The sequence below is a fragment of the Gorilla gorilla genome, chromosome 13, assembly GCF_029281585.2.
Source record: "Gorilla gorilla gorilla isolate KB3781 chromosome 13, NHGRI_mGorGor1-v2.1_pri, whole genome shotgun sequence".
NCBI lineage: Eukaryota > Metazoa > Chordata > Mammalia > Primates > Hominidae > Gorilla > Gorilla gorilla.
Window position 1 is genome coordinate 69,847,484 of NC_073237.2, and position 15,168 is coordinate 69,862,651.

The 15,168-nt window shown below is 36.3% G+C and overlaps 1 pseudogene; it reads left to right on the forward strand.

Moving 5' to 3' along the window:
- Window positions 1-4,753: 4,753 nt before the first annotated feature.
- LOC101137619 (arf-GAP with GTPase, ANK repeat and PH domain-containing protein 1-like) lies at window positions 4,754-9,585 on the forward strand (annotated as a pseudogene).
- The last annotated feature ends 5,583 nt before the right edge of the window (window positions 9,586-15,168 follow it).

Consider the following 15,168-nt stretch of genomic DNA (forward strand, 5'->3'; position numbering starts at 1 on the left):
TAAGGCTAGTAAAGGTATAGTAGTATGAATATGGTTAGCCAGATGCTGAAAGATGTTGGATGAAAATGGAGAAGGGGCCATTGGAAAAGCTGACCTAGTTTAAAGTGATACTCTACTACTTAATTCTGGGGGAGATAACTATTTTTGAAACTCAATTTTCTAATCAATAAAATGAGGACAAAAATAATACTCACTTTTTAGGCCTTAGTGAGTGATCAAAGGATTTATAGAAGAAAGGGCTTTTTACACTATGAAACATTAATTTGTGTTATTAAGGAGAAGCTGGTTTATAAATGTAATGATATAAAGATTATGTTGTTTTCAACATCTCCATGAGATGTATTAGTCAATTTAGTCATGAAAAAAATACAAGTAAATATAATTATTCATGTGAAAACTCTAACCTAATGTGTCATTTACTTCACTCATTAAAAAAAAATTTAATGTGTATCTGCTATGTGTAAAGCACTGAAGACACAACATTAAATAAAATAGATATGACCTCTTACCCTCTTAGAGCTTTCAGCAATTTAGTACACAAATTAAATACGCAAATTACTATGCTAGAATATAATCAGTGCTATTGATGAAAGAAAAGCAGATAGGGAGAATATGGAGTGTTAGGAAGGGTTGGGTGTATTAGGACTTTTAATACGGTGGTCAGAAATGCCTCTTTCTAAAAGTGATACAACTGGAAATAATTAAGGATATGAACCATATAGGCTGCAGGAGCAAGATCTGTTTTAGAAAGAGGCATAGGCAGGATTGGAGCACACCTGGCATATACAAAAAAATGTGAAGAGGGCAGTTGACCTGCAGAAGAGGAAGCAAGAAAGATAAAAGTTGTAAATTATGTGGTGGGAGTGTGCATGATCACATGAGTCCTGTGTGCTATTATAACAAGGGTTTTCACTTTTACTTTGAACTCAGTGGAAAACCACTGGTTTTGAGCAGAAGGTTGACTTTTTTTTTCCAGTGCATATTATTTTTCTACTGCTGCTATAACAAGTTACCACAAACTTAGTAAATTAAAATAACACAAATTAATTTTCTTATAGCTCTGGAGGCCAGAAGTCTGAAATGTATCCTACTGATTAAAATCAAGAAAATGGCAGGGCTTGTGTGCCTTCTGATGGCTCTAGGGGAGAATCTGTTTCCTTGCCTTTTTAAGCTTCTAGAGACACCTGCATTTCTTGGTTTATGTCCTCCTCCTCCACTTTCAAAGCCAGCAGTCCAGCACCTTTAAATTTCTCTCATGCCCTCCTGTCTTCCTTTTATAAGGACTCTTTTGATTGCATTGGGCCCACCCACATTATCCAAGATAATCTCCCAAACTCAAGGTTCTTAACTTAATTACATCTTCAACATCTCTTTAGCCATGTGAAGTAACATATTTAAAGGTTCTGCGGATTAGGATGTAGACAACTTTGAGGGCCAATTATTCTGCCTACCACAGTATGTCAAGAGGTATTAGTGCTTTGGATGTCTTCTAAGGAGCAGCAGGAAACTGAAACTTGGATGGGAAAAATGTGGCAGTGTTTACTAATTGTCTAATACTATGCTGGGAGAAGAGTCTATTGGAACTAGACATGACATGTTCATGTTTGTGTTATAAGAATCATCTTCAATGCAGCAGATGAAGAGAAACAATTTATCTAGATGGCCAAGCTTAGTAGAAGTGAAAATTTTAAAAGTCCAAACTCTAAGTGATCCACTTCTATGTTGATTAGGATGCTTTCTGATCAATGCATTGATCTCACGGGTCATTTTATTAAAAATATATGGGTGCCCACAACAAATAACTGATGCTAATGATCTTTCTATTTACCTGCCATTTTAAGTTATTTAGACATTATGGGTTTTAAATTAGTCCCTTTTGAGTTTGGTTAACGATGCTGACTTCTAGAACTCATGTTGGAAACCAAAAAATTAAACCAGATTTTAGAGGTGTATTCTAAGAACCAAGTCCTGGTCCATGGTGATTCAGTGGATATACGGATGAACTATAAGTCTATAACAGGGAGCAAATCACCTGGCCTTCACATACCTTATATTAAATTAGCTTTAATATTTCTCATTTAATATAAAAAACAGCAACAGTAATAATAGCTAACATGTATTAGTCACTTAAGTGCCAACACAATATTAAATGCAGTTCATGTATTATTTTCCTGTGCAATCCTTTGATATAGGTACTCATAATGGCCTCATTTTACACATAAAAACTCTGAGAAATACTCTAAAAAATGTTACTGAGCTTACAATTTCATTTATTAAAATGACAGGAAAGCAAATCATGTCTTTGATAAGAGAGAAAGTTTCAGACATTGAAATTCCCAGCATACCAATATATTCTCTATGTTTTAATATCAGAGATTAGGTAATATAAATATAATTTACATTAATCCATTTAACTCATGTGTTATACTAACAGTTAATATTGAAGACATATATTTACATACATATATAAAAACAAGCATAAAAACACATACAGGGTATAATAATCAAATTGATAAGTACTTACCACTTGAGACTACATGAATAGTATCCCAATTTTCTTTTACTTTGTATTGAAACCAATTGGATTTAAGTTCAAAATATTTTTTATTTTTCATTTATCCCAAAATGAAAGGAACAGAACAATGCTTGACAGCTATATACTTTTTCATCTTTCAATATTTAAAGAAAAAAAGAGAACGGTGTGTCTTTTTTATTACCACTGAAAAATTCTTCATGTTGGCATTCTGAAAGTGGCCATTAATAGCACATTTGTAGAACTAGCTACAGAAAAGGAACATGTGCTAAAGACTTGATTTCTGTAAAAATGATGCGATAAGTAAAAACGTTCTCTCTTTTCTTTCCTTTCCTTCAGTGATTACCAGTTAAGAAAATGAGACTCTTACATTTGCATCCAGTAGGTAAGAAGAATCTATATTAGTCCTTTTCAACATCCTAATTTTTAAAGCCATTGTTGCATAATTTACAAAGAATTTATGGATTATAGAAAACAGGAAGACAGACTATAATATCATTTTGGAAATAACAATATTGAAACTACAGTGTCAGAGCTTGATATTTTTCTGGCATTTCAAAGACACAATCATGAGTAAGGAGAGGTAAACTTCCCATTGCTATAGGTGATGAAACTCACGGTAACATAGCATGAGGGGATTTAACTGGTTATGCATTGATAACACACCAAGCATTAGTCATCCCAAAGGGAAACTTTAATTTCTTACATCAAATTCTTCTCCATGGTGATTCAGCTTGTGACCTCGCATACTGGAGGCATAGTTATGAGTAAAAGGTGGACTTTGTTATATGGTGTGTTCTTCAATCTACCATGACTCATGAACCATATTTTATAATGTCTGCTTTTTAAACGTGTTTCAAGTTGTGAAAATAATATGTACCTCATCAAAAAGTAAAGAAGAGCAGCATTCCATGGAAAGGCAGCATTGTAGAACACTGACCTTTTCACATTTATCATGTGGCTCTCTTGCCTCTCTAATGGATATCTTGACATTTTCATTTGAAACGATTGTTGTGTTCCCTGACATTTTTGTCTCCGTCATTGAAATCATAAGGGCTAGCAGCAATTGTTTGCAATTACCTGGCATGTGAATCATTTGCAGTTATAAGAAGCATAAAAATATATTTTAGCACAAAATGCTTTGGGATATATCTCAGATCACAGAGATTTTGCATTTGTTTATGCAAGTGATTCAGTAGCTTACCTGATTTGATAAGATTACAGCTATAAATGTTAATTGTACATAGCATTCTTTTGAGTCTAAATATTTTTCAAATATAAATTGAATTGAATGCTCATATTCTCAAAGTTTTGTGAAGATTTGTTTTTATAAGCTAATTAATTCGTTTATACTTTTCATTTTGAGTTTAAATATAACATGAAAAATATAAACATACTTTTCAATAAGTAAGCATGTATATATTTGCTTATAGTTTATTTTTTATCTAACATCTGAGGTTTATACCAAAATACATAAAACAAAGAAGAGAATAAATAATAAGAATATTGAAGTTAAAATATGTGAGGAGTTTAATAAAGGTAAGATTACTACATGAAAAGGTATATATTATGTGATGTTATATGGTTAATAAAGGTCATCTCCAATTTTGATTCTGAGATATGTAGAGGTCAAAGCACAAAAGAAAAATGAAGGGTTATAAGATTCACAGCATCACTAAAATAAAAACAAACAAGTTGTTTAAGCAAAACACAGCTTATCTTCAAAATGAATCCTGTATCAATTTTCCCCCGTGGGTCTTTATAAAGAGAATTATTTCTTTAGCATCCCAGTGTTTTTCCATAATACATGCTCTGTACAGCAGTGGTTAACAAAGAATACCTGGAATTATGTTGTTAGGGTTGAATCCTGGTTAACTAGCGAGCTGCTTAACTAACAGGTCTTTTTTTATATATGTAAAATGGGGAAAAGCAATATTAATTTTTTAAAGCTCTTGGGAGGAAAAAATTGGGTGAGTTTTGTGAAGTGCTTAGTTCAGTGCCTGACACATTTTTAGTATTGAATTAATATTAACTTCATGCAGCTTCAACATCCTCTGGGTTAAGTGATAAGGACGCTGATGTATAATTGAGTAAACATGTATTTTATGACTGTCAAATTAATGGGGTCCAAGAATGTCATTCTGGTTTAATCTAAAGGAATAATTTAGAGCATCAAATAGTCTTTCCAGAGCTTAATCCACAGAACACTAATGTCATAAGATGGTTCCACCAGATCGTTGTGTGAAACTCAACCCTTTAAATCCTCTCTTCAGGCTGCAGAGTAAACATGAACCTATTTGGGGCTCTGAACTACCCTTTTTTAAGCAACCTATTTAACTCTGTTCAATACATCTTATTAGTTTTGTTTGTCTGTTTGTTGTTTCATTGCTGAACTGTTTTGTTTGTTTTTATAACATAGTTTTTAGAACCATGTATTAGTATATAGTTATTAGTGTTCAACTGTATGCAATTTAGGAAACACTGCCCTAGAGCAATAGATGATGGCATGGACCTCAGGCAATCTTCCATAATGCAATTTCTTATAGCTCAGTTTTGGGAAAGCATTACAAGGCAAATATTTCAAGGTTATATTTTTTGAAAAAACCCAGAGTGCAGATATTTTACATTGCTGCCTAACATCTGAAGCATGAGATTTTGTTGGTGACCAATAATGAAAATTAATGGGCTTTAATAAAATACATGCCTGAAGAGGTTCCATCACAGTCCAAATTTATATTGGACAAGAAAGTGTTGCTGGTGGTGAATCTGTATGGGTCTGCAGGAACCTCAATTCTTGCCTCCTCAGAAAAAAAGAATTTGATGGAGGGGCATAAGGTGGCATAAGAAACCAAAGCAAGTTTTAGAGCAGGAGTGAGAGTTTATTTAAAAAATTAGAGCAGAAACGAAGGGAAGTAAAGTACACTTGGAAGAGGGCTAAGTAGGTGCCTTGAGATATCAAGTGTGCAATGTGAGCTTTGACTTGGGGTTTAATATGCTGGCATGCGTCCGTGGTCTTGTGTTACTTCATCCTTGATTCTTCCCTTGGGGTGGGCTGTCCACATGTGCAGTGGACTGTCAAAGCTTGGGAGGGCCGCATGTGCAGAACATTTACTGGAGTTCTACACATGCTCACTTGAGGCATTCTTCCCTTACCAATCAAGTGTTCCTATAAGAACATATACCGGTTAAACTCTGCCATTTTGCCTCTAGTGTGCATGTGTGAACCCACATGCCCAACTCCTGAAATCTTACTGGGAAGCAGCTGATTACCACCTTCAGGTTTTTTTCTAGTAGGAGGCTGTCTTCCCCTGGCACCAGCTGTTGAAACGGGAAAAGTTCCCTTGTCCCCCTCACAGGGCATGCACTGGGGGCATGGCTCACTTCTTTAGTGCCCTGCTGCTCAAACCTCTAGGGGAGCATACAGACAGGCAGGCTGTGGGGCTCTAACCCCACGGCAGTGTCTGGGGTGAATGTTTACGTCTCCTGAAATCCCAGTGGACCTGTGTTACAGTGTGCGCTTTTAGTTTTGCTCTCTATAGGCAGCTTGTGTTAATCAGCTCAATTAGACCCTCTACCTTGTCACAAGGACAGAGGGCTTTCTGTAGCTTGGTTTCTTGCCTTGGTGTACCGGAAGAATCGGATCACACCTGGGCTTGGAGAATGAGTGCAAGGTTTTAATGAGTAGCTCCCAGCAGATGGGGGAAGCCAGAAGGGGATGGAGTGGGAAGGTTTTCCCCTGGAGTAAGGCCACTCAGTGGCCCAGGCTCTCCTCTGCCTGCCCCAGCCAAACTCTGTGTTGTTCTGCCTATCGGTAGCCCGCCAACATGCTGTTGCTAGTCCATGTGCTCCTTTCAACATCTAGCCACCTGTGTGTCTGCCTGCTAGAGTCTTGGGGATTTTGTAGGCACAAGATAGGGGCGCGGCAGGCCAGGGTGGTTTTGGGAAATGCAACATTTGGGTAGGAAAACAAATATGCCTGTCTTTACCTAGGTCCACAGGCCCAGGCCCAGGGATGGAGACCTAGCCAGGGACCATGCCCTCCTCTACCCAGCACTTCCCTTCCCCACTCCATTTCATGGAAGGGACCATGCCCTTCCCTTCTTAGCACTTCCCTATCACTGTGACCAATTATTATTTTAAAGCGACAGTTAAAAATCTCCTGACCATCACCTGATGGTTGCTTGACATTGCTGGGGGGGTGGGGCTCTCCTGCCCTGCTCATGTCTGACTAGTTACCTACTGTAACAAAAGGAACAACTATCTGGGCCAAAATCTTACTTAAGATACCAGTTCTGGGCCTATTTCAACATGGTCATATAATTGAAGACTCATAGAATATAGCATTTTAAGTGTAAGATAAAGCATTTCCAAACAGTCAGCTACCACAGACTTATACCACATAGCCACATATCCAAAGACGAATTAACTCTCAATTTTACTACTTAAGAAATTGAATAATTGTACCTCTTGCAGAAACACGTGTACTATACATTCCTTATATGAAATATTGTCTGATATCTCCAAAAATCTTATTTCTCAGTAGTCATTCTTAAGCCATCTTTTCAGCAATAATTAAATAGCATAGTTAATAATTTTTAGATTACTCTTAGCATATGCTAAAAAAATCACATTATAAAAGAAAAGTATTTATATTTGATTTCAAAATTACATATGGTTCATTCAAAAGTAGTAAAAACAAAGCTGGGGACTTCACACTACCTGATTTGAAAACAGAAAACAGTTATAGTAATCAAAACATCATGGTGCTAAAATAGAAACAGACATATACTCTGTCACCCCAGCTGGAGTGCCATGGTGCGAACTTGGCTCGCTGTGGCTTCTGCCTCCCGGGTTCCAGTGGTTCTCCTGCCTCGGCCTCCTGAGTAGCTGGGATTACCGGCATGCGCCACCACACCCAGCTGGTTTTTGTATTTTTAGTAGAGATAGGGTTTCTCTATGTTGGCTGGGCTGGTCTCGAACTCCTAACCTCGGTTGATCCACCCGCCTTGGCCTCCCAGGGTGCGGGGATTACAGGTGTGAGCCCCTGTGCCCAGCTGAGATCTGATGGTTTTACACGTGTTTGGCAGTTTCTCCTTCACATGCTCACACTCTCTGCGCAGCCGCCATGTAAGTGGGACCTGCTTCCCCTTCTGCTATGATTGTAAGTTTCCTGAGGCCTCCCCAGCCACGCGAAACTGTGGAGTCAATTAAACCTCTTTCCTTTATAAATTACCCAACCTCAGGTATTTCTTTATATCAGTGTGAAAACAGATTAATACACTTTCTGATAATCCTGCTTGAGGAATTGGGGAATTCAGACTACCTGGGATCAAATTGTGGCCCCACCCTTAGCAGTCATGTGGCCTTGGGGAGGTTACTTACCTTCTCCATTTCAACTTCTTCTGTAAAATCTGTAAAATGAGATTGTTTCTGAGGGTTAAATGAGCATAGCACAGTGGGGACACTGTCAGGCACATACTCCTTGCTAGATGGTGAGTATTCATCTTTATCGAATTAGGACTGTGGTACCCCACTTTATGGCTCTCAATTTTTTATGACAAGATCATATTTAGTGCTTTTTTAGTAAAAGAAAGAAAATCTGAAAGTCCCTACCATGGAAGGAAGAAACAGAAGGGAGAAAAGAGAGTTGGTAAGTTTCATCATTTTAGAGCTTCAGGGAAAAGTTAGGTTTCTATTTTATGGAGAAGGAGGTGGAGGCAGGATGGTCCTAAGGTGTCATTCAAGACATACAGCCATAACTCCTCATTGAGAGTAGAGCTAGGGCCCCAGGGATTGCTGTGGTCAAGTTACAGACAAAAATGACCACTCATTAGAAGACAGGAGAGGAGTGTTTAGTTACAAAAGCAGTCAACAATTCAGGTGTATCTACATTCAGTCAGCAAATAAAAGTTGTTCAACTTGGTTGCTAATGGGACCCACTCTACTGAGGCTTTGTATAGAACTCATAGAAGAAAACGGCTTCAAATAACGAACTACCCTGTGCTTTTCTTGGAGCATATTTGATGAACGGTTATACTTATTTACGGTTTCCACTGTACATATCAGCCAGACAAGTAATGGAGGTGGGAGTTTAAGTGACTATTTCTCCTCCATTCCATCGACTCCCAGCATCAGCCAGGAGGAACTTCGGATCGATGTTCCTCCCACTGCCAACACACCCACACCCGTTCGCAAGCAGTCCAAGCGCTGGTCCAACCTGTTTACCTCTCAGAAAGGGAGCAACCCAGACAAAGAGAAGAAAGGCCTGGAGAATCGTGCGGACAGCATCAGGAGCGGCAGAGCCATCCCCATTAAACAGGACATGCTATTCAAGCTAAGTGGCAAATGGCTGAAGAAATGGAAAAAGAAATATGTCACCCCGTGTGACAATGGCGTGCTGACCTACCATCCAAATTTACATGATTACATGAAGAATATTCATGGTAAAGAGATTGACCTTGGGAGAACCACTGTGAAAGTCCCAGGGAAGAGGCCACTCCTAGCCACATCTGCCTGTGCGCGCATCTCCAGCTCTAAAACCAATGGCCTAACCAAGGACATGAGCAGTTTACACATCTCACCCAATTCAGACACAGGGCTGGATGACTCCCTATGCTCCAGCCCCAGTATCTCCAGCACCACCAGCCCCAAGCTCCACACGCCCCACTCTCCTCAGGCCAACAGAAAGAAGCACCAAAGGAAGAAAAGCACCAACAACTTAAAAGACCATGGCCTGTCCGGCACTGCTGAAGGACAAGAAGAAAACTTTATCATTGTGCCCCTCACTGGCCAAATGTGGCACTTTGAAGCCACGACGTATGAGGAGCGGGACGCCTGGGTTCAAGCCATGGAGAGCCAGATCCTGGCCAGCCTGCAGTCATGCGAGAGCAGCAAGAGCAAGTCCGGGCTGAGGAGTCAAAGCGAGGCCATGGCCCTGCAGTTGATCGGAAACATGCGGGAACTCCAACTGTGTGGACTGCAAGACCCAGAATCCTAACCACATTACCCTTTCCCTATGCTATATAAGCCCTGAGCTGGGGAGGTTGGGGTAATGGCATAGGGATCCACCATCTTGTCTTGGTACCATCCCTGACTTGGCTTCTGTTCATAAACGCCCAATAAATGTTTCATTCTGAGAAAAAAGAAACAGACATATAGATGAATGGAACAGAATAGAGAGCCCAGAAATAAATCCATGAATGTGTGACCAATAGATTTTAACAATGATCCCAAGACATTCGGTTCATTAAATGATGCTAGAAAGACTGGATATTCACATGGAGAAGAATGAAAATAGACCCTCATCTCATACCATATACAAAAACCAACTCAAAATGTATTAAAGACTTGAATGTAAAACTTAGAACTGTAAAACTACTTTAAGAAAATAGAGGGATAAAACTATGTGACATTGGTTTTGAACAATGATATTTTTGTATATGGAACAAAAGCAAAGGCAACAAAAACAAAAGTAAACAAAAGGAAGCACATCAAACTAAAAAGCTTCTGCACAACAAAGGAAATAATCAACAGATTGAAGAGACAACTTATGGAAGAGAAATTGTATTTGCAAACCATACATCTGATATGGAGTTAATATTCAAAATACATAAGAAACTCAAACAACTCAGTGGTAAGAAAACAAATAACCCAATTAAAAAGTGGTCAAAGGACATGAGTAGACATTTCTCAAAAGAAAATATACAAATGGCCAACAGGAATACTAAAAAATGTTCAACACCACTAATCATCAGGGCAATTCAATTTAAAACCGCAATGGGGTATCACTTTACACCTGTTAAAACAGCTGTTATCAAAAAAGATGGAAGATAAGTGTTGGTGAGGAGATAGACAAAAGGGAACCCTTACATACTGTTGGGAATATAAATTAGTACAGCCATTATGAAGACAGTGTGGAGGTTCCTCAAGAAATTAAAAATAGAATTACCATATGACCCAGCAATCCCACTGTTGGGTATATATGCAAAGGATATGAAATGGATGAATGCATAAAAATGTGTTATGTATAAACAATGAAATACAATTAAAAAAAGAAAGGAATTTCTGTCATTTGCAACAACATGGATGAACCTGAAGGATATTATGTTAAGTGAAATAAACTAGACACAGAAAGACAAATAATGCATAATCTCACAAATAATGCATTATCTGGAGTGTAAAAAAGCTCAGTTCATAGGATCAGAGAGCAAAATGATGGTTACCAGAGGCTGAGGGGAATGGTGGGGACTGGGGACACAAAATTTTAGTCGGATGGGAGGAATAAGATTAAGAGATCTATTATGTGTCATGGTGACTACAGTTAATATCAATATATTTTATATTTGAAAATTGCTAAGAAAGTAGATTTTAAATGTTCTTACTGCAAAAATAATAGGTATTTAAGATAGTGCGTATGTTAATTAGCTTTAGCCATTCTATAATGTACACATATATCAAAACATCATGTTGTACACTATAAATATGTAAAATTTTTACTTGTCAATAAAAAGGAGAGACAAAACGAAATGCCAGAACAGTAGGCAGTAATCTAAAAACAAAACAAAGCAAATTAACAAGACAATAACAACAACAGCAAAAGTAGAAAATCATTGTTGCATTAAATTAAATATTAGGAGGGGGACAAAATATATCCTTACTATACTATTTGAAATTGTTATTGTTCTGCCAGGAAGCTTTTCCTAACAACTTCCTTTACAAAAGTAGAATTAAATAAGAAATATAGATTTTAAATTTCTTTTAAATGTTGCTTTCAGGTACATCAGAACAAGTTGAATAAAGGAAGTTGTCTTATTGATTGGCTTCTCTTTATATGCCCATGGTGTGGTAAAATGCTAGGCATGTAGGAGACACTTGATGATTGAATGAAATAATGGATTCATGGGAACTAGCAAAGAACCTCAAAAGCAGGATGATTATTCAGCTAGAATATCTGTTTATAAGGAGACACAAGTGAAATGTCCTCATTCTTACACCATACTTCTAGAATTGGCTTACAAATTATCTCTTCATATTTCCAACCAAAAATTGAAATATGAGTTGTAGAGGCAGTTCAAACCGTTTTAATTGAGAATGAAGACAGATCGACCAGAGTCAAATTCTTTTGAGAGGCAAATATAATGAACCAGAAATAGGTCAACAAATATTATTCAATTAAGTGAAAAAATTTGAAAATTTTCTTATCAATTAAATATGAGTTTTTAAATGGTTTTAGTTTGGGCATGGGAGTAAGTTTAAAATTTTCTAACACTGAGAGCTCTTAGGATGACAATTTCCCAATTAAAGGAATTAAGACATAGTTTTATTTTCATAAATCAAAAATGTTTACTCACATAAAAATTTGCCCCTAACAGTGTACGGCCATGAAGAAGAACTCACAAAATATGTGTTATCTCTGTTCTCCTTATGTTGATACATTATAATTTTATAATTATCACAAGTAATGCTTTAACAGTTATAGAGCTTAAAGAAGATTTTCCTTATTAGCTATTTTAGTTTCACATTCCTTTTTTTATTGATATGGGAAGTATAAAGGTAATTTTTGACATATTTAAGAAATGCTGTTGCACACAATTTCTAAATGAAAAGAGAAGTAGCTTAAAGGCTCACATCACCCTTATTTGCATGCATGAAAAAGATATCAGTATAATATGCCCTCTAAATTTCAGGGTACCCATGGAATTTACCCTGGCCACATATACATTTTCCATGCATCAAGCTACATATCATTTTCCATGCAAAAACTAAGACTCAGATTATAGGTGAATAACTCTGAAATTTCTCCCTTATTTTCTGACCTTCCTGACTTCTTTTGATAGGCTGTGGATGGTTAGCTACCTAAAGGTTTAATGCAAACTTAGTTCCCAAACACCTGTTTTAAAAGACTGATCATATGGTTTAGCACTTCAATATGTAATGTGGCGAACTTGTTATGTACTGTCTTAAAACTCCGTTGACGAACCCATTTTGTCAGTACTGAGGAAAACAGCATTAACCATGAAGGAAAGAATTGATAAGTTAGGCACTATTAAAATTAAAAAATATATGATTTGAGATATTGTCAAGAGAATAAAAAGACAAATTGAAGACTAAGAATATTTATAAAAGACACATTTGATAAAAGACAGTTATCTAAAATACACAAAGAACACTTACAACTCAATGATAAGAAAACAAACAACCCAAATACAAAATGGGCCAAAAACTTTAATACACACATCACCAAAAATAGTTAATAATAATAATAATATTAGTGGCAAATATGTCATATGTCATATGTCATTAGGGAATGGAAAAGTAAAATAATGATGTGATCCTACTATACTCACAGAGAGTGCCTAAAATCCAAAACAGTGACAACACCAAAAGGTAGCAACATTTGGGACCATAGGAACTCTCATTCATTGCTGGTGGGAATGCAACATGGTATAGGCACTTTGGAAGCCAGTTGGCAATTTCTTTCAAAATTAAACATGCTGTTATACAATCCAGCAATTGTGCTTATTGCTATTTATACAGAGGAAATGAAAATTTATGTCTATTTAAAAAACAACACAACACATGTATGTTTATAGCAGCTGTATTCATAATTGCCAAAACTTGGAAGCTGTCACGACGTCCTGCAGTAGGTAAATGTGTAAATAAACTGTGGTATATCCAGACAATGGAATATTATTGACTACTAAAATAAAATGTGTTACCAAGCCACAAAAAGACATGGAGAAAAAAATGTATATTAATCCGTGAAGGATGCCAGTTTGAAAGGCTTCGTACTATATGTTCCCAACTATGTGGCTTTCCGAAGAAGTCAAAACTACGGAAAGAGTATAAAAAATCAGTGGTTACCATCAGTTAGGAGGAAAGATGGATAAACAGGCAAAACATATATAATTTTTAGGGCAGTATAACTGTTCTATATCATACTATAATGATGGATACCTGGCATTATACATTTGTCCAAATTCATCAAATGTACAACAACAGGAGTGAGTCTTAATATAAACTATGGGCTTTGGACAATAGTGATGTGTCAGCGTAGCTTCATTGATTACAGTAAATTTACCACTCTGGTGGGGAATGTTATAATGGGGGAGATTATGCATGTATGAGGGCAGGAGATACATGCCCTTTTTATCTTTTTATCTTTTCTTAAAATTTTTTGTGTATCTAAAACTGCTCTTAAAAAGGGGCCTATTAAAAAAATAAAGTTCACAGGTAAAGGTAAATATATGAGCAATTATAAAAACAGTACTATTGTAATTTTGCATTATAGTTCTATTTTTCAGTTCCCATGAGTTAAAGTATCTATCTATCTATCTATCTATCTATCTAGCTATCTGCATTCAATGTATAAAGATGTAATGTGTGACGACAACATAAAAGGGGCAATGAAACTACATAAGAGCAGAGTTTTTGTTTACTATTATCATTGGTAACAATTCAAATGAGATTGTTATAAATTTGGGATGTTAAATGTAATCCCCATGGTAAGAGCAATAAAAATATCCAAAATATGTAACCAAAGCAAGTTAGAAGAAAACCCAAAGATTTCACTACAAAATATGAAGTAAACACAAAGGAAGTAAACAATGAAAGATATGAGAAATAAAAAATATGAAACCCAGAAAACAATAATAAAATGACAAAAGCAAGTCCTGCCTTATTAGTAATTACTCTAAATGCAAAGATTGGAAGAATGGATTTAAAAAACATATGATGCAATTGTATGTGGTTTACAAAGATTTAATTTAGATCCAAAGACACAAACAGGTTGAAAGTGAAATGATGGAAAGAAGCTAAAACCATGAAAATGAAAAGAAAATATCAATGTTAATTTTTATGACATCAGATTTGGCAATGGATTCTTAGTTATAACACCAGGAGCACCAGAAGCAAAGGAAAAAAAATAGATAAATTAAATCTCAACACAATTAAAACTTTGTACATCAAAGGACATTATCAAGAAAGTGAAAAAACAACATATAGAATAGAAAAAAAATTTGCAAATGATTACATCTTTTTTTAACACATAAAGAACTCCTATGAGTCAACGACAAAAAGACAAAACAAAATTATAAAATGGGCAAAGTACTTAAATAGACATTTTATCAAAATAAATATACAAATAGCCTGTAATCACATGAGAAGATGTTCAGAACCTTTATTCACAGAGAAATGCAAATCAAAATCACAATGAGATGCCACTTACGCCCACTAGGATGGCTATAATAAATCAAACACAAAAACAATGGAAAGAAATCCCATAAGATATCAAATATTGGTAAGGTTATGGAGAAACTGGAACCTTCATACATTGCTGGTGATAATGTAAAATGGTGCACCTGCTAAGAGAAGTTTGGAAGCTTCTCAAAAAGCTAAACATCAAATTATCATATGACCCAACAACTCCACTCCTAAGTATTTACTCGAAAGCACTGAAAACAAACACAAAAAGATACTTGCATGCCAACATTCATTGCAGCATAAGTCACAATAGCCAAAAAACTGAAAACAACCTAGGCGCCCATCAGCAGATGAATAAAAAAGAAAAATGTGGGATACAGATATAATCGAATATTATTCAACCATAAATATGAAGTGCTTAGACATGCTACAGC